Source organism: Parasteatoda tepidariorum, chromosome X2 (genome assembly GCF_043381705.1).
Source record: "Parasteatoda tepidariorum isolate YZ-2023 chromosome X2, CAS_Ptep_4.0, whole genome shotgun sequence".
Taxonomy (NCBI): domain Eukaryota; kingdom Metazoa; phylum Arthropoda; class Arachnida; order Araneae; family Theridiidae; genus Parasteatoda; species Parasteatoda tepidariorum.
In genome coordinates, this window is record NC_092215.1 from 55,382,556 (window position 1) to 55,402,963 (window position 20,408).

The 20,408-nt window shown below is 27.8% G+C and overlaps 1 long non-coding RNA gene across 1 annotated transcript; it reads left to right on the top strand.

Annotated features, from left to right (window-relative positions):
- Positions 1 to 1,822: 1,822 nt before the first annotated feature.
- On the top strand, positions 1,823 to 19,770 carry LOC139427200 (uncharacterized). Its single transcript, XR_011638337.1, has 3 exons — positions 1,823 to 1,894; positions 2,877 to 2,922; positions 19,557 to 19,770. It is a non-coding gene; the product is annotated as an uncharacterized lncRNA (long non-coding RNA).
- The last annotated feature ends 638 nt before the right edge of the window (positions 19,771 to 20,408 follow it).

The following is a 20,408-nucleotide window of genomic DNA, read 5'->3' on the forward strand; positions in this document are numbered from 1 at the left end:
TAAAATTTTTGGGTAAGTAAGTTTTATAATGCACAATAATTTCTTGATTTGTATAATCAATTTTAAAGATATGTAAACAAAATTTTTAAAAAGTATCACGGGGTCTATACTATTAATGAATCTTCTGACTTATAATAAAGTTAGAAGTCCAACGAAATGTGATTTACAATGTGATAATATTTTTTAGGTTTTAAAAATTTTAGGTTATCAGATCAGCTAGCTGCTGCAGATGGCTAGTATCTATAAAAATTTTTCATAAAAAGTTTTCTTGTTTTAGTATAAAAGATGATGTATTTAGTAACATTAAAGGATACTGAAATTATTGACAACTTCAAGTTTTCATATATTTTTTATTTTTCACGTTGTAAAATTAGCTTGCATTAAAAAGCAGTGCAATAATAACTTTATAAGGTATCATGAGCCAGTTATTGAAAAATGTTACGTTTCTTAAAAATTTACAATTACATAAGTAATAAATTCATGAATAATTCTTTTCGCTCAATATTTGGGGACAATTTTAATTGGTACTTGTTATTGTCAGTTACAATTGTCAAAGTACCAAAGGAATTTCAAATTTTCAAAACTTAAAAGGAAAAAAATATGCTGAGGTTTCCCTGGGAAGGAGGCTATGAGTTTTACACTTTAAGTTGGGCTCTTCTCTGATATTTTTTTTGTTTTTTTCGTTTAATTTTTTGGGGGTCACTGCCAGGAAGTCTGCAAAACTTGGCACAAAAATCTTCCCCAGTGTTTTATAGCTTTTAGACTTTATGTTTAAGCGGCATTAATTAATTTGTTGTTAATGGTTATCATCTCAATATCATTTATTTGAAGTTTTTAACTTTTATGTTTTTATTTATTACACATGAAACATTTAAAGTTTCTACTGAAAATAATGGTTATTAATTTTCTCTGTTTGAGGTTATAAAAAGTTTTGTTAAAAATATATTGTATTAGCTCATGATATTTTGTTGATTGAAATATTGCTTCACAAAACATAGTAAACTGTAATTGGTTTTATTTCTCTTTATCTTAAAATATTTTTTTCGTTCTTTTATAATTGTTCATCTCTTGGACAATCTTGGCTACAATCCAACCTAAGTTTCAGTGTACATATATATTTACACGGAGAGGAAAACCACGAGAACCACCCACGGTTAGCCTGACGGCAAGGGGACTCCGATCTGTTCACCACTGAGGATATTTCACGTCAGCACTNCCTTTACTGGATGATATATTTAGTTTTTTAGTTTTGAGGGCTGTTTACATTTCTCCAAATACGGTGGAACCTATATATAATATGCCTATTTTTAATTAGATTCTCGATTTAAGTAGAGAAAAAAAATTTATTTACAGAATGGTGTAAATATATACATTGCACGAAATGTCATTTTTGTGAATTTGAATCAATGGGATTTAAAGTTAATAAGTGATTCTCCCTGTGTGTGTGAAAAAATATTATGTCTCATGCATGTATTACGTCTAAATAGTATTATGAAAAAATTTATTCCTTTTTTGCACGATTCTAATTTGCAAATCTATGATAAATCCACAATATTTATTTAAAAGGGTTCTCAATCTTTTATGTAAAATTGAGATCATTCCAATAGAAATCCTAATTTTTTCAAAAAAATGTCGCTTAGAATAAACTTTCGGAAACTAATTTTTTTTTAAACTTTACTCTGGCTTGTAAAGGAAAGTAATTTCGGAAACATAGAATAATCTCAGATATAATTACATTAGATTTTATTAAGAATTATGAATTTTAAAATTCTAATTAAGGTAATTAAAATACGAATAAATTTTCTTTCTTTTTTTGTTTCAGTGAATTTTGATTCTAATCTCTCTTTTTTTGTCAACTGTGAAGATCCTGCACCTTCAACATCACATAATTCTAGTAAATATTTACCCTTTTAATTTAAGCTTCGTATCATATTTGATAAAATGACTATTGCTGCATCGTAAATAAAATTACTCATACATTCCATAAGTGTAATTTTAGTGAATTTGTGTAAATTTGATATAAAAAGAATTCTTCTCTGCGTGTGAAGAAAAATAATGCCTTCTCTTAATTGTTTGCATGATTCTAATTTACGAAATCTGTTGTAAATCCACTCATTTAACGGTGTTCTCAAGTCTCTTACGTTAAATTGCAATCATTCCATTAGAAAATTAGAAATTGGATTCTTTCTTTTTTTTGTCTTTTTTTTTTTGTCTTTTAAAACTTGTTAAATGTCACTTTTAAGACATGTCACTTAGGCTTTTTCAGGATTTTTTTTTTTTTTTCCAAACTTAATTGGGATTTTTTCATTTTTTATATTCATTATTGTCTCAGAGTAAGTCTTGCTGCAAAACACCGCTAATTTGATTTCATTGAGTTAATTTTGCCGAATTAAAAAAAAATATTTGAAACTATTTATATCAAGGCTCACAGTCTAGGAAAATAGTATTTAAAGTATATTTTTATAAGTAATTTCTCTATTTACTTGAATATGAATGAAAAAAAAATTTTAAACTACTTTTTTTGGATTTTATATTTAAGTACAAATATAATTCTGAAAATCTAAGGGATATTATCTATCAAATCTATAAAAACATATCATTTTCTGCAAATCGTTCTGTATCAGTACTCATTTAAATTTTGCACTATAAAAAATATATATTTAGAATATATGTAATTTAGAATGTGTATAAATGTATATAAAAAGATTATAATTAACACAATAAAAAATTATATTTTTCTTATTTGTTTTGTGTAACTATTTTTTGATTATTTCGACATAATTTTTGCTTCCTGTCACGCAGTTTATTTAATTTTTAAAATCTCAATTTGTATTAAATATTTTCTTCGAACTTCAATCTCTGTTTTTCATGTACAGATTCTATTGCATTCAACATTTTAAAGAAGTCTTAGTTCTATACTAGGTTAGTATTATTTTACAGATTTAAACATGTCATTTTTTAATGATGTATTTTTTCCATAGTGCACACATAAATAACTGAAGTGTACTATTTACTAAATAAGCAAGGAAAGGTATAAACAATTCATTTAAGTGCATTATTTTTTATCTTGTCCTATGTTTAGGACTCTTGGTTTTAACTTTTTAAGGGAAAACTTTCTTCACAACGATTAACGGTTTAATTTATTTATTTTTGATACTTATTTTTTATCTGAATTGGCGATGTTTGAATTTTGTTTCTTGAAGAAAAGTTTTGTAAAATATCATTCTATAATTAGAGAATTTGAGTGAGTGATATCATGAATGATTTTAAGTAATTTTAAAAATTTAGCCTTTTATTTATTTATTTGAAAAATATATTTTGTAATAATTTTTTGTCGTTTAGTTGTTTTTTTAAAAGATTTTATTGGTGAACTTAAATTCTTTAAGTAAACAAGCTCTGAATATTTTAATAATTGTTTCATTTAATGCTTTCTTTTAATAGAGTGATGATTAAAGTTTTTAATTCTAAATTTTTCCTTTGAGCGATTTCTTAAGTGGTTTCTTTCTTACTTTTTTTACAAAATAAGTTTTTTTTATAGTTGGATGAATTATTATAATTTTTTTTTTGAGAAAAATTTATGGAACACGGTGAAAGAGCGTCCGGCAACCTAATTCCATAAATTTCCCCATGGAAAGGCTCTGTCACGTGGGTTTTGGAGACAAGGATTGGGACCCATGGCTAATCTTTCGCAATTAAGTTTATCGTTTAATTTTCTGTTAAAAAAAATCAATTCAATTCTATACCAAAGAATATGAATTACTTCTTTTTCTTAAAGTTTTTAGAAACATATATTATCAGAGAATATTTTTACATTTGTAAATATGTGTGTCTATGCAATGGTTATATGATACATTTGTAAATATTTCTTTTATTTTCAAAACATACTTACCTAGCAATAAAATATTAGTTTTCTAACAACATAAATTAAGTTTTATTGAATTTTATGTATTTCATTAAAAGAAATTTTCCTTAATAGGCTATAAATACTTTCTGATTTCCCATGTTTTGGCATTTTTTATCTTCAATTAATATACTTTTACCTGAATGAAGTAAATTAATAATAAATTTTGCATACTTTTTCTTATTCTATTTGAATGATTAAATGTATTCGATAGTCCTGTATTATGTTTATTGATTAATGTAAGCAATTCAAAATATTGAAATGAACTAACTTTCAAAATCTGCATTCTGCATTACGAAGATTTAAATTTCCGTCATTATTTAACTGCCTGTCCTTACTTAATCTTGAAGTAGATTCATTTAAAATTTCTTTACATTTCATTTTTTCTGAGTCTGGTTTTTATATGAATCGTAATTTATAATGAATAAATAAATGTGTAGATCAAAAATTTTTTTTATTAAGAATGAATAAGGTAGTGTTTTTACATATCTTCTTTAATTGGCTCTTGAAAACCTGTTTTCCTGAGAAATTTGCTCTTAATATAGAAGATAAACAATTCTAATGCAATATTTTGATTTAAGTTTTCCTAAAAAAATTGTTTGATTTTAATCAAAATATATTTCTTATTCAAAAAATTCATTGCTTCGAATCAAATTATTTAAAAAAATTGGAAATTGTTAAATTCTTATTGTTGAGTTATTGTTAAATTCTTAAATTTAAGAATTTATAAAGCATTTCAATGGTTGTTAAGTTTTTTTTTATTATCTTAGTTTTAAAATTTATAGTAAATATACAATGTTAAAAATTTATTGTTTGTGAACATTAATATGAAAAAATTACAATAGTACTTGGCGTGTAATAAATTATAGCACTTTTGGAGAAAAAAAATTAAATATCTTTTAATTCATTAAGGATTATTTCTTGTAGTGTTAATATAGAGCAAACTGAAAGTTTAATGTAGATTTTTTTATAATTATACTCATTAGTAAAAAGTAATTATTAAAAATAGAATTTTTTTCTCCTAAATAAACATGAATTTGCAGAATACTAAAAATCCCTAGTTTTAAAATGCCATCTTCAAAACCACATTAAATTTTGATCAAGAAAGTATATTTCTGACTTTTTATAATATTAAAAAGAAATAATCGCAACAAGGCTTTAAAGAAGTTATTTAAAGGTATGTTCAGATTCACCTTTTTTTATAGCATGATTTTTTTTAAAAANTCTACAATTGTTTTACATAATTTGCAATTAGTAACAAATATGTTGACACTGTCATTTAACTAAAATTACGAATTTTGAAATTAATATGATTTTTTAAAAGGCAAGCGAAGCTTAAGTGTTCCTTCACTGCTTAGTTTACCCTATTATCAGAGAATATTTTTGCACTTGTAAATATGTGTCTCTATGCAATGGTTATGGGATACATTTGCAAACATTTCTTTTATTTTAAAAACATACTTACCTAGCAATAAAATATTAGTTTTCTGACAACATGAATTAAGTTTTATTGAATTTTATGTATTTCATTAAAAAAATCTTTCCTTAGTAGGCTATAAATACTTCCTGATTTCCCATGTTTTGGCATTTTTAATCTTCACTTAATATACTTTTACCTGAATGAAATAAATTAATAAGAAATTTTGCATACTTTTTCTTATTCTATTTGAGTGATTAAATGTATTCAATAGTCCTGTATTATGTTTATTGACTAACGTAAGCAATTCAAAATATTCAAATGAACCAACTTTCAAAATCTGCATTCTGCATTACGTAGATTTAAATTTCCGTCATTATTTAACTGCTTGTCCTTACTTAATCTTGAAGTAGATTCATTTAAAATTTCTTTACATTTTGTTTTTTCTGAGTCTGGTTTTTACATGAATCGTAATTTATAATGAATAAATAAATGTGCATATTAAAAAAAATATTAAGAATGAATAAGGTAGTGTTTTTACATATCTTCTTTAATTGGATTTTGAAAACCTGTTTTTCTGAGAAATTTGCTCTTAATTTAGAAGATAAATAATTCTAATTCAATATTTTGATTTAAGTTTTCCTAAAAAAATTGTTTGATTTTAATCAAAATGTATTTCTTATTCAAAAAATTCATTGCTTCGAATCAAATTATTTAAAAAAATTAGAAATTGTTAATTTCTTATTGTTGAGTTATTGTTAAATTCTTAAATTTAAGAATTTCTAAAGTATTTCAATGGTTGTTAAGTTTTTTTTATGATCTTAGTTTTAAAATTTATTGTAAATATACAATGTTAAAAATTTATTGTTTGTTAACATTAATATGAAAAAATTACAATAGTACTTGGAGTGTAATAAATTATAGCACTTTTGGAGAAAAAAAAATTAAATATCTTTTAATTCATTAAGGAATATTTCTTGTAGTGCTAATATAGAACAAACTGAAAGTTTAATGCAGTTTTTTTTGCAATCATACTCATTAGTAAAAAGTAATTTTAAAAAATAGAATTTTTTTCTTCTAAATAAACATGAATTTGCAGAATACTAAAAATTCCTAGTTCTAAAATGCCATCTTCAAAACCACATTAAATTTTGATTAAGAAAGTATATTTCTGACTTTTCACAGTATTGAAAAGAAATAATCTCAACATGGCTTTAAAGAAGTTATTTAAAGGTAGGTTCAGATTCCCCTTTTTTATAGCATGATTTTTTTAAAAAAATAAATTAAGCTGAAATATCGGTGTATCAGATTGCTTGGACATGTTCTTAGATGAACTTGTTAAAAAGGTTACCTTCACAAGTGTATAGGGTACCTCAAAAAACATGAAACCCTTGCTCAAGTGTAAAGGTGGACCGTAAGATATATTTCGCTGGGATAGCCCGGTTGGCAGGGCACTGGACTCACGTTCTTGAGAACGGGAGTTCGAACTCTAAGATAATTTTCCTTCTGCTATGTATAAAAAGAAATATGGAAATGAATTATTAAAATAAGAAAAATAAGATATGAATCAAATAAGTCGATTCTTTTTCATAACAATTTGTTAAATTAACAATACTGCTCATTAGTCATAAACATTTTAAAAAGACGAACAATTTATTTCTTTAGTATGTGGACACAATTTTAGTGTTAAAAGACTGTATTGAGAACTTATTATATTAATTATTTTTTATCTAACTTTTATTAAGGGTAGAAGATTCTTTCATAATAATAGCACTATAATTCATTTGTCGCTAAAAAAATTACGATATTGTATTACAGGCTTCCATCCAACATTACTTTTTATAAATATCTTCTTAGTAGAATACAGGAAATGGGCCTAGAATAACACAACAAAAAAATTATTAAGATATATATAATCACACATGTTTGATAAAGAAATTAAAACTACATTTACTAATCAATAAACATTGTTTATACTAACGTGAATTAAATCGTTGTTGCCCGATTTGAAATATCAATATACGAATTTTTTCCCAGGTTACTAAGCTTGATTAAAATTTTATTATGGTTTTAGAATTAAAGGAGGATTTTTTTTAAAATCGTCTAAATGCTTCAATATTCCAATAATTCATCTTCGAAGGGAATCATAGAACAGTTTCAAACTATAGCTAGAAAATATCAGATATGACATAATAAACATCAAAAATTATTTTATACCACATAATGCAAAGCAACTCGTTAAGCCTGTGTATTAAATAGAAAGATATAATAAACGATACATTTTTTAAAAATAGAAATCGAGTTAAGAAAGCGAAAAATATGTCAGACAAATTTCCGAAAACAAACTCAACATATTTCAAACTTGTATTTTAATGTTTTTATATTTATTATAGAATTTCATATCTAATAACATCATTGCATAAATTCCGCGGCAAATAAAAATGAAAGAACCAAATAATATAATTTCTAAAAATATGAAAGAAGATCGCCCGAAATTTTGAGTAAAAGCATAGTTAGAAATAGATAACAGGTATAGATTGTTCGTTAAGTTTCTCTACCGATTAAACTCGAAAGTCGACGAATTTTTGTGGCCCTCAATGCCTCAGGAATACAAACAGACCTTGTATCAAAATTCGTTGATTCCACGGACTTCCTCAGATGATTAGATTATCATTTTTACAAACTCGTTTTACATGATTCTATTTTAGAGGTGATTAATTTATTATCTAAATTTTAACAATCAGATTCAATTTGTGACAATTGTCTCCACTTATTTTCAAGATTATAATTAAAGCTTTAAATGCACTATTTACATGCAAATTATCCTATTTTCACGAATTTATCAGATATTAATATTCAATTGAACTCTAATTTTAATTGCGTTGTATTGATTTTAACTCAGTTATTTTTGTTTTAGACACGGTATAGACCTCTTGCGCTAAAAAATGCGCTGCACCAAGCTGTTCGATTGCGCTGTTCGATTTTCTGTGATACGAATGTCTTTTTATTTCTGTGGTTATTCTTTTTAGTCGTGTTCAGGAAAGGGATGGACACAGAAATGTCTTGGGCCTCTATAACATGTCATATAGTTTGAAATCGAACTAAAAAAACATGAAATAAAACATATTTAGGAAATGCAATAATTTTAACAAATTTAAACACATTTGATTATCCCCAAAACACATTTGATTACCCCCAAAATTCAATCAACATAAAATAAAGCATTTTTAAACTATGCATATTTAAAAAAATATATATATTGAGATTCTAATCAGTTGCAATCCTCAAATAAATAAAACAATTTTCAAAACCTTGGAAGCTAATTAAAATAATTAAATTTTAAAAAAAAAGCATAAAGGTATAACAAATCAAGAAAAAAAATTAAGCGTTATGAAATATTTTGTCAAACTAAGCAGTTATTAAAACATCTTTCAATGCACATCAGCCATAATCAGTTTAAAAGTCGCTGTACCATAGTGATGCGTAATTCTAAACTCTTTCAATTATTACTTTATATAACTAATTTTAAATACTAAAAAGAGTTTGTGGTGGTACCCGGGAGTGTTTATGAGTAAAGACGTCACTGGTTCAGCACGTCGATTTTGTAACAGAATCATTTTGACGTGCGTGTCACGCTTTTCCAGCTTGTTTACTACGTTAAATTTTTACAGTAGAACTTATTTTTAAGCTAAATTTGGTTATCTACCATAATCTCGAGATATTATAATTTTTCAAACGGAGCAAGATAATCTAAAATTTAAAAATAATATTGGTATACCCTATTGAGTGAAAAAAAGAATAATAAATATTTGTCATTTTCATGCACTAAAACTAATATTGGTAAATAACTTCAATCAAAGACATTTCTGAAAGTAGGTAATATATATATTTTCCTTTTTTCATACAATAAATAATACTTATGATCTTTTTCATAGAATTCCATTCAATAAAACTAATATTGGAAATCAAATTCCTTCTGGTTATTAAAGACAGTATAAAAGGAGATAATGTATTTTTTTCATAAATTTCCATGCAATTGAGCTAATATTTTAAACCTAATTCCTTGTAGTTAAAGACAGCATAAAAGAAGAAGAATTTTTTTTATAAAATTCTCTACAATAAAACTAATATTGGAATTCCTTGTTGTCAAAAGAGAAAATATGCATTTTTTTCGTGAAAGATTAACCTTTTTTTCTTCTACAAGTAAATATCGTTTTCATTCGAAACACCCTTTGTTTTTTTGACAAAGGGAACGTAGTCCCTGTTAAAAAGGATTATCAACAGGGTAATATCAGGGGACTGAATTAATAGATTCCTCTGCCATCTGTTAGGAAGTTAACAGATCTCTCACATAAGAGCTGAAATTATTATTATTCTTTTTCTTTAAAATCATTAAAACAGTATTCTGTGACAAAATCTGCTTTCTTTTAATGTTAGTTTTAAAATATCATTGATATGACTAATCTGCACCATGAACCTAAATTAAAAAATTTCTGTAAATTTTGCATTCGTAATTTTCCTGTCAGGAGTTTTTTGTGGTTTTCTTCTAAACGTTAAATATATGTTACGGAAAAAAAACTTGAACTCAGGTAAATCATGGGTTTTACCTATAAAACCTGGCTTTTACTAAAGTGACTGGATTCGAAGTATGCTTCAATATGATTCTATCTCACCCATTTACCAAACCATTGCGGTATAACCAAGGACTTACCTGGCCACTTTGATATATCCTAGGTTTTACCGGTAAACCCTAGCTTTTACCAAAGTGGCTTGATAGAAGTCCTAAGTATGCTTTAATATGATTCCATTTCAGCTTTTTACCGACCCTTTGAGGTAAGAATTACCAAATCATTTTCGTAAATCTAAGTTTTTACCGGTTTTTTAAGATTTTACTGGCAAAACCCGAGACTTATCACACTTTTACAGTAACATATAAATATCAGGTGTCCAGTAAAGCTCTTAAAGACCCTCTTGACTTTCAAACGGTTGCATCTATAATTATGAAAGTGGTGTCTGGGCTTAGTAAAGTGGCATTATAATATAAAATTGGTTATAGCACCACTTGGTGGAAAACTAACGTTGTTGACTCGAAAACGGTAAGAAATTTATTTTAAAACATCATCGATTTAGCGAGAATAGATCCGTTGTTGAACCCTTAAAACACGTTTTTTAAACTATGCCGTAACGATACAGTCTTAGAAGAAAACTTGAAATGATTGTAAAAATGTAATAATATAATGTAATAATAATAATGTAATAATTTAATGTAATAATAACTTGTATTAATATAATGTTAGAATAATAATGTAATTATAACTTGTAATAATATAATGTAATAATAATAATGTAATAATAACCTGTAATAATACCATGCAATGAAAAAATCAACGTGAGTGACAATTGAGATTTTTTCATCTATTTTAGATTTTTTTATAATAAGCTACAAATTGACAAAAAAGTTTTTTTCTTTTTAATTTGTAATTTTTTTTAATACTTTTTTTAGGGTTGATACTGTTACCAAAAGAAATTAAGAAGTTATCAAGCTTCTTTTCTCAACATCTTACGTTATTTTTTTAATTGCGTGCAAAACCTTGTTTTTTGAAATTAAAAATTCTTTTAAACTTGTAAATCGAAAATAAAGGGTAATTTCCCTTCATGGGAAACTTCAAAAAGATTATTTCCAGTCGTATCTTTGAAAAATAAATTAATCTTGTCCACCGTAAAACCTTAGTAATGTTAATGTTTATTTCTGATGGTGGATTTAATACATATCAGCTTTGAAGCTATTGATTGCATAATATTTCAATTCACTCTGAAAAATAAGCCGTTAAGTGTCCCTGCAACTCATTCTATAAATTGTGCTGCTTAAAAAGGCTTGTAATGAGTAGCAAAAACTGTATTAAATAAATTAATATAGTTTTAAAATTATATTATTTATTAATTAGACTTTTCGAAATCGAGGAATAATCTTTTAATATTTGTAAATGTTCGTAAAAGGTTTTTATTTTAGTGATAAATAAAGCCTATTCTAAATAGAAACATTTAACTGAGATTAAATAAATGTATTATTTTAATTTTCTATCCTAAACAAACATTCTCGTGCAGAAGAAGAAATATCCGGGAACACATAGAAATTAAAAGGGGATTTAAGTCCATAAAGGTGATCGTTACCATAATCCTCAATCGTGGTACTCAGCTGCTTGAAATGACACCGTAGCGTGCAACTGGATAGAATCATATTGCTCCGGTAAGCTCTCCCATTAGTAAGACTGAATAATTAATACGGTCACCACATGCGCCTTTCCCACAATAACCGTGAAAACGTGTGTAGACGGAGCAATCACGATATTGAGGCTATATTACCAAATGCCGATGTAGACAGAGTATTTATTGCATTTAAATATTGATGTCTATTTTTATTGAAGTCATACTTATTTTTTTAATAAAATAGTTTTTAAAATAAAATTTATATATATTTATTTTTATTGAAGTTTTGCATTTCATTTGTTTTTATTTTTATTCTAAAATTAGAATTTTTCTTTTATTCAAAATTACAAAGCTAAGGGTCGGCCTTGAACAGCCGACCCTTAGTGAACCACGGTTACACCGACGACGTTCATTCAACCAATCAGGATATCTTACGTCAGCATTGTTGTTCCGTGTAAGTTGAAAGCCAACCATCGCTGGGAATCAAACCTGGGTTACCTCAGTGAGCGTTCCTAGTCTGAAGTTTTGTGTTCGAATGTTGTACTGCCACAAATAAATTTATTTCTCTTTTTAACTCATCGATTCCCATTGAAAAACAATTTATTTTTTAAAGTACAGTGAGCCAAGTAAAACATTTTATCATCTTCAATAATTTTTGTTCCTAAGATCGAATTTTCACTCACTCAAAACTAATTTTAATGGTTGGAAGGGATGACCTAAACATGCTAATTAATGAGTGGTAACTATTCATAAAGTTACAAAATCAGACACATAAGGGAACTGAAAAAACTTTTCCCTAAAATTTGAATATTTAATCGTTAAAATATGCGACAGTCTGGTCTTTAGTTTGAAGAAAGATAAAAAATTTATGCGGCACCATATGTTCATTTTACTTTTTACGTACTTCGTTACATCTCAGGAAATGTCTTAGTGAATCTAAATTTTCCCCACATCTATAAAATAATTTATATAGAAAGATAATTTTGCATAAAAATAATTTTTAATTATTATTTGTTGTTTTTGCTTTGTTTAATAATGGTCAAAATAGTATGAATTCAAGATTATACAAACTTTTACATAATTGTGACATGTAATTTTAAGTTAAATACAAAATTTGGGGGGTCAAATAGTTTGAGTTATAGTACATTTAAAAAAAAGTCGTATATTTAAATATTTAAAAGTAATAATTGGAATTATTTTTTTAACATTACTTAAAAGTAATAATTGGAATTATTTAGAAATAATACTTAGAATTATCTAAAAGTGATAATTAGAATTATTTAAAAGTAGTAATTAGAATTATTTAAAAGTAATAATAAGCATTATTTAAAATTAATAATAAAAATTATTTTAAAGTACTAATTAGAATTATTTAAATGTAATAATTAGAATTATTTGCAATAAAAATAAAATGTAACTAGATATAAAACCTTTCTTTCGATGCTGCTGTGATGCGGTTAAGCTAAGTGAATATTTTCTTATGTTAGCTCCCACTTTAAAAAAATTAAGGAGCATTTATTTTATATTCACGTTTCCTTTAATTCTTGTGATAGATTCTAAAACAAATGCAACAAATTCCTTACCTTTCGGAAAAATGCTCTAACAAGTTAAAACTTAACAAGTTTTGAATAGACTTATTTTTCTACCACATTTTATAAAAATGCCCTTAATTCTCAGTCACTTACTTCCAGTTCAAAGAACGGAACTTATAAAACGATTTGAGTCTGGTTTTGGAAGTTCCCTTTCATTTCCGGTACCATTTAAGAACCAACGTGTGAACCTTATTAGATTGAAATAGTTACACTAATTTTAATTGACAATTTGAATGAATTATCAGAGAGTAGAGGCTGCTTATTGGAATCAAAGGGTACATTATATTGCAATTAATATTGCAACCACTTAGAAACATTAATAAAGCAATTAATTTATTAAAGTTCCATCAATTTTAAACAGATGCTGTTGCATGGCCAACATATTCATTGTCAGTTGTGCATGGTGGTTATCATTAAAAATTGATAATGGTAAAATCAAAGGTAAATTCTTTTATTTTTGCAACTATTTTAATTTTTATATTGAATGACTATTCAATCCTTCTATTCTAAGACCTGCAGAGTCTTTCGGTTTTCTTGGACCGGTTTGCTACTACCTGGAAAAAATTGCATAGTCGCAGCTGCGTTTTTCCAAGTCTACTGAAAAAATATTCAAAATTAACTTTCACTCGAGAACTACAAAAACATTGTTTTTTTCTTCTTCTTTTTTTGCATCTATAAGAAGATTTAAGTGAAAATCAGATAAGTGACATTTTCAGAGTGGCTATAATCAAGAAACGAAGGAAAAAAGAGGCATCCAAGCTATTTTATTATAGACTTATTAGAAGGCTAGGCTAATAATTATTTTCCTTATTTTGTTTACCTAATTTGAAATAAAAATAAGGCAAGCATACTCAAAACTAATGTGGATTAGTTATGATAAAATTAATGCCAAAACAATTTTGTTACATTAAGCATACCCATATTGATGCGAACACTTTTCCTGACTATTAATAAATGCCTCTAATGATTAATAAATGATTAATAAATGCCTCTGAAAATGTCACTTACCTGCTTCCTCCACTAATCTCTTCATTTGTACGAGAAAAAGTGTTTCCTACTACCACTTCAGCTCTAAAAAGACGTTATTCCTAGGTTTTAGATTAAAATACAAATATTTTTATTAATGATGGCAAACGAGCTTAGGCAAAATAGATGCTAAAAATGAATCGAACTATTTTAAAAATTTGAACTGCTAAAGGTTAACTTTATTATTTTGGTATCACTTGATATTTCCCGATTAAGGCGAACTATAAATTTTTCCGAATACTATGGACCCATATTTCTCTGTGATTACTCCCCCTCCCCTCATTTTCATTGTTATTATTAACCCTTTCTGGTTCAATGTAGCTAGCCTGACAACACTAATTCAACTAATGTTACAAAACACTTGAAATGCAAAACTTTCATACATTTAGCATCCACTGTTCTAAAAACAACAAGGAGCTAAAATATGTCGCTTCACTTACTGTCTAAAGGAACGCTCTTGCTAATGACTAAAATGTTTACAAGAAATTTTTTGTTCCGGAAGCAAAAAATATTACATTGCACGCCTGAAAACTCTTCGGGATTTTTCAGAATATTTAATGTGGTAGCAAAACATTTGCATTGATTCCTGTTTAAATAAATTTGATGTTGCATAATTTTAACTATCATTGCATTCAAGTAGTTTAAACATACATAATAAAGACCGGCTTTTTGTACTTAAAGCGATGATGAAAAGTGAATTTCTCTACAATGTTACTTCAATAATCATTTCACAACCACTAGGGAAAAACATTTTTTAAGAGTATAAAAACCGGCAACTATGATAATGTAATGTAATGGGTTTGCAACATTTCATCTCCTAGGAGACTGAACTCAAATAAAATTCCTGTTCTCTTCCTTAAAATATAACCATTCTTTGGGCCATTGGGGTATTAGTAACAGGAAATTCGAAGAGGATAGTTTCCGTGGTGCCTTCAGCGTATGCACTAATGAAGACAAACAGGGCATCTGATGTGCTGTCCCCGTTGCCTAATGAATAACTTGGACACGTCACGTAGACGCTCCTGATCAAATTTAGAACCCCTAGCAATCAAAACTACTCGATGTTCTTTCACCCCACTTCGATTCTTTTGCACGTGCGAGCATTGTCACAGCCAATCGTTTTTTGTAACTTGAGATGAAGATTAATTGCATGTTTTTTTGAAAATTGCGAACATTTATTAGTTTTTTAAATCTATTATTTTCCAAACGATGTAAAAAGTGCTTTCTTAAAATACATGTTTTTGTTGAGCAAAACGAAGCCATTCGAATTTATCTAATCATTTCGGTAAATTGATTCGGATCAGTTACTGAAATCGAATTAGAGTTCTCGTTCGAATCTGTTCCTCGAAATAATTGAAATATTTTTTATTCAAATAAAACTTCCACCAGATTGAAAATTACTTTCGGTTTCATCTTTCGATATTTCGGTTTCATTTAAAAAAAGAAATTTTAAAATTTTTTGCGGTTCTATTTCATGTTCCCATATAGTGCTCAGTGAAGTTAGACAAAATGCTGCTCAAGGATTCTGAAAATAGGAAATATTATCTATTATGAAGTTGTTTTCCTTTTTAAAAAAAAAGAAATTAAAATGAGATAGCACAGGTTCTTTTCTTTTTCAATTCCCAAAAACTCATGGAATACTGGACACGTGCATCTCAGATTAAAGCGAAATTTTAGATTTTTTTGAAAATTTTAATTAAACATCACATTGGCAGCAGTGACTGTTCGCTGTAAAATATTCGGCATAATGTCTCTCCGAATTTGTTGTTTAAAAAATTCCAAAATTGTGCGAATGAATACCATATTTCAAGTTAACACTTAATCAAGTGTTTATATACTTTTAAAAACATTTAAAAGGGCATACTTGAATCTAAACATCAAAAATGGAGAATGCTTACTCTAAACTCATACACATTTGCACTATTCATGAATTATTTTTGCCTGAAATGCCAAATTTTACAACGTTCGAAAGGTGACAACGATAGATTATTTACTATCGAGTACAAGAAGGGTTAAGTTTATTATTGTCCCGCATGCGACATTCCATAGATGAGAAGCTCACGGTTACGAAAGGCAGGTATATTTTTTAGTAGTGTAATAAAGATATTTATGTTCTCATTAGAAAATTTACATAAATTCGTCAATTATATCAAATAGTTTTATAGTGTTAAATTTCAATTCACTTATGTTGTATGCAGGATTGATGAACTAACTCATTTTATTTCAAGAGTCGTTGAATGTATGCAATCTAAATTAAATGCTCTTGCAGTAAATTGTATAACTTTACTGACTTTATCTTATTGTTATGTTGTCACAACACCAAAATTGGGGATTTTGCACCACAAGAAGTGAGCATTTGTTGCGCGCAAAGAAATATGTTTTCTTGCAGTATAGGCAAATATACTTCAGCTCTACACAGTAAAAAAACTCGACTAATCTTTAACGAGTACTTGGTGCAAAGTTTCTCATTATCCCAAAGTTTAGTTAAATAAAAGAACATTTTATTTTACTTACACCATAAATTGTGAAGTATGATCCTGAAATACTTCCTTGGTGCAACTAACTGCACCAAAATTTGGCAAAAGGCACAAAACTTTGACTGTAAGCTGAACGATATTTGCTTACGACGCCATCCTATCTTTACAACTCAATTCGTTGTATCCGGACGACTAATGCATGTTGCTTCAAGTCTCAACTTATTTAGGTGGATAAATGTTTTATTTGCGTTTATTAAAGTTCATTCTTTTATGTTGCCTTTTTAATTTCGGTTGGTGTATGTCATAAAATAATCTATTTACGGTAAATAGTTTTGTCACGGTAAATAACAACATTGGCCTGCATTTCAGCGCTTTAAAAATACCTAATAATGATGTAAAATTCCTCTGCTTTTATAAAAGAAAAAAAAAGTTAGAATGAAAATAGGTGGTTTGTTTCTTCAAAACACTTACTTTTGGTGCCACTTTCTATTTAGAGCTAGTGAAAATACCAAAATATTATAAAATTGAGCTCCGTTTTATGTAGCTAGCAAATGAACACCAATTTTTGGTGCAACGAAGCTTGGAATTTTTAACTCTGCATATGTTGTAGCTGAAAAAAGCGATAAAGAATAAGCAGTTTCTAGTTGTTTGTAATATTTCTGAAATATCAGACTGAGTTAAAACATGTGTTTTATTTCAGTTCCTTAACTAGAATGGGAAGAATACAGTGATTTCTTTTTTCTTTTTTTTTTTGCGAGAAAATTTTTAAGGATAAAATATTTGTGACTGGATCTGCATGTAAACTCGTCACACACAGATGTATAATGTTTCAAAGAAAGAATTACAGCTAGTATTTATATGGCTTATGGGAAACCCGTATTAATGAACATTTAGTTGAATCATAATAATACTATAATTTTAGTATGAGATCACAATTTAATGTTATTTGACTTTTCATAAAAGAAAAGGTTGTAGATGAGCAAGATTCTTTATGGTCCATAAATAAACATCTCAAGTATGCGTATATTCATTTGAACAACAGAAAAGAAACTTTCTAGTTCTACCACCGGTATTTCGCGCCATTAGAATTCATTGTCAAATAATGATACATTCATGATGATATTATTTTTAAAGAATGGACTTCTGTTGCCATTCCATCGAAAAGAAAATTTCTTACGTATCTGTTTAGCTATACTTTTTTTTAGCCTTAAACTAGTTTTATAGAAATGCAAATAGAAAACTTTTAATAAAATCCTTGTTGTTTCTTTTCCTAAATTAAAGCGGGCGAATACAATTGGTTCAATACATTTATTTTACTGAAATAATCCGTGATTTGGATACTTCAAAAGTCGATCCGTTGTGGCTCAGGGGTTGATAAACAAGCTTAATTTTCTAGAAATTCTTCCAGATTTACATATTATTTCACTTTCCTTATACTTCCCAACAACCATGCAAGTTGCCAATTATCGCAGCAAAGTAATAATTTAAGTTGCAAGAATTTTTTAAAAACTAAATTATGCATTTGTAACAGGGTTTCTTAAATTAATTGTAATATTTTCGCCTAGATTTCCCCTCAGTGCTTGCGAGGTCTCAACATCTAGAAATGCCGATCGAAAGGGGGTAAAAATGCCGCGATTTTAAAAGATGATAAAGCGCACCTGCTTTTCATTAGGCTGCCCCATTCTTCACAGCCTGCATATCAACCCTCGGGTCACTTAATATCTCACCCCTGCTTCATTGTTAGCTTTCATTGCGTCATCGACAAATGCTAATGTTGAATTATGTGAAATTGCTACTAGAGGTTGGAAACATACCGCGGATTATGCTGCTATAAATGTACCCCTTTTTTTAACTTTTTTTTGAATATTTCTTTTCCATTTCCGTGAGAAGATCGCGTAAAATAATATTAAAAAAATAATTAAAAACCATTTTTAGAACATATCAGTCACCTTATTTTAAAACCAAATGGATAACTTTACGTTAAATATTGTTTTTGCAATTAATGAAATCTACTTAAACAAAAAAATTCAAATTAAGGAGGTATCTTATTTTTAGGCTAAAAAAGATCTCAAGAAAACGTATAATTCTAAGAAAGCTAGAATATACTTGAAAGTAAAAAAAAATCTTCTTTTTCTTTGTAGTTTAAATGGATCAGTTCTTTTCTTGAGCGTTTGAACGCGAAGCTCCTCGTCAAGGCGACACCACGTGAAGGCGAAAGGTACAGTGGCTGACGAAAAGACAATTTTCCTACATTTTTTGATGAAAACTGTTCCCTTTCTTGTTTCGAAGGCGAAAGGTATAGTTTTTGACGAAAAAACAATTTTCTTCGATTTTTTATTGAAAACAGTGCCTTTTCTTGTTTTTAAACTGTTTTGTTTCCATCATTCATATGGTGTCATTCTGACGAAGAGCTTCGAGTTCCAGCACTTAAAACAAGCTTTTAACCATTTCCACTTTAAGAGGGTCATCACTGGTCTCATGAAAATTTAATAGTGGTAGTAAATTTACTACCACTATTATGCTACATTATGCACACGTAGCACTGAGCATCCTTGGAATCAGCCTAATGAGAGTAATTTTTCTCCACAAGCAATAATTTCCTTTCAGTCCAGTCAAGACTACCAAGATTTTTTAAATTATGCATATTTATTACTCCCTCTGCTACAAATGGACCACAATAAGGATGTATAGAAATGCATGATATGATTATCTTTAATTGATTTTTCGGAAAATTAATTTTTAATAAAGCAAAAGTTGCTGACTGAGCAGAATTAAATTGAATAAACAGCTAAAATAATGTATTTTAAAAACTATTGAGCTCTCTTAAAAAAATCACCAATTCGGCCAAAAACTTAATGAATAATTTTCAGTGTTGGCATATTTTTATAAGCTCTAACAAGATAACATTGATGTTTTTTTCATATTTTAATTTTCAGTGTCCGCCTGGGCAATGACCTACGTCATACATGCATCTGAAGGGCAGATTTGTTGGCCACTTTTTCAGGGGCACAATATTAGGTGGGCCAACGTTACTCCCACAGTAAGGGCAGATAGTACAGAGAATGAAAGAACATCCATGCCTTGCCCGGGATTCAAACCCAGAACCTTTCTGATGCAAGACCAGTTCTCTAACCCCCTACACACTGTAACATTGAAGTAAGATTTCTGATATTTAAAGAGTATATAGTAAACACTTTTTAATATTACAAAACTGTGACATTTTTTTATAATTAGCATAGACTGCGCAGGCTGAATTTGCACACACAGTTATGAATAACTGTTACAACAGTACTCCCCCGTTAATTTAAATTTATGATCATGGAATTATACTTTTTTAGAGCTTAAGTGATAGCTAACATTAGAAAATACTCACCTAATTTAAACTCATTATATCTATAAACTGAACTCGTTAATATCTGTTTTTTTAATTACATTATCTTCTTAATTGCAATTTTTGCTTAAATTCAATATAAAAAGTCAGGTGTTTATGGTTTTCCACGGTTATTAAAAATTTTATTAAGTGGAATTTAAAAAAGTCAGAATTTTAATAATTGTGACTGTATATTATTTTTTAAATAAAATGTATCTAAAGAGAACTCGTCAGATTTCTAAACGTCCTCTGGTATTTTTAAAAAAGAATTAATACAAATTTACTATTATATAAATTTCTAAGACCTATCGAACCGAATAGAAAATTGATTAGTCCTAGTCCTAGTGTTTTGTTTTTCCGTTGCCACTATCCCATTCATCGTGGAATTTTAGCACTATTTTGGTTGAACATTGTAGTA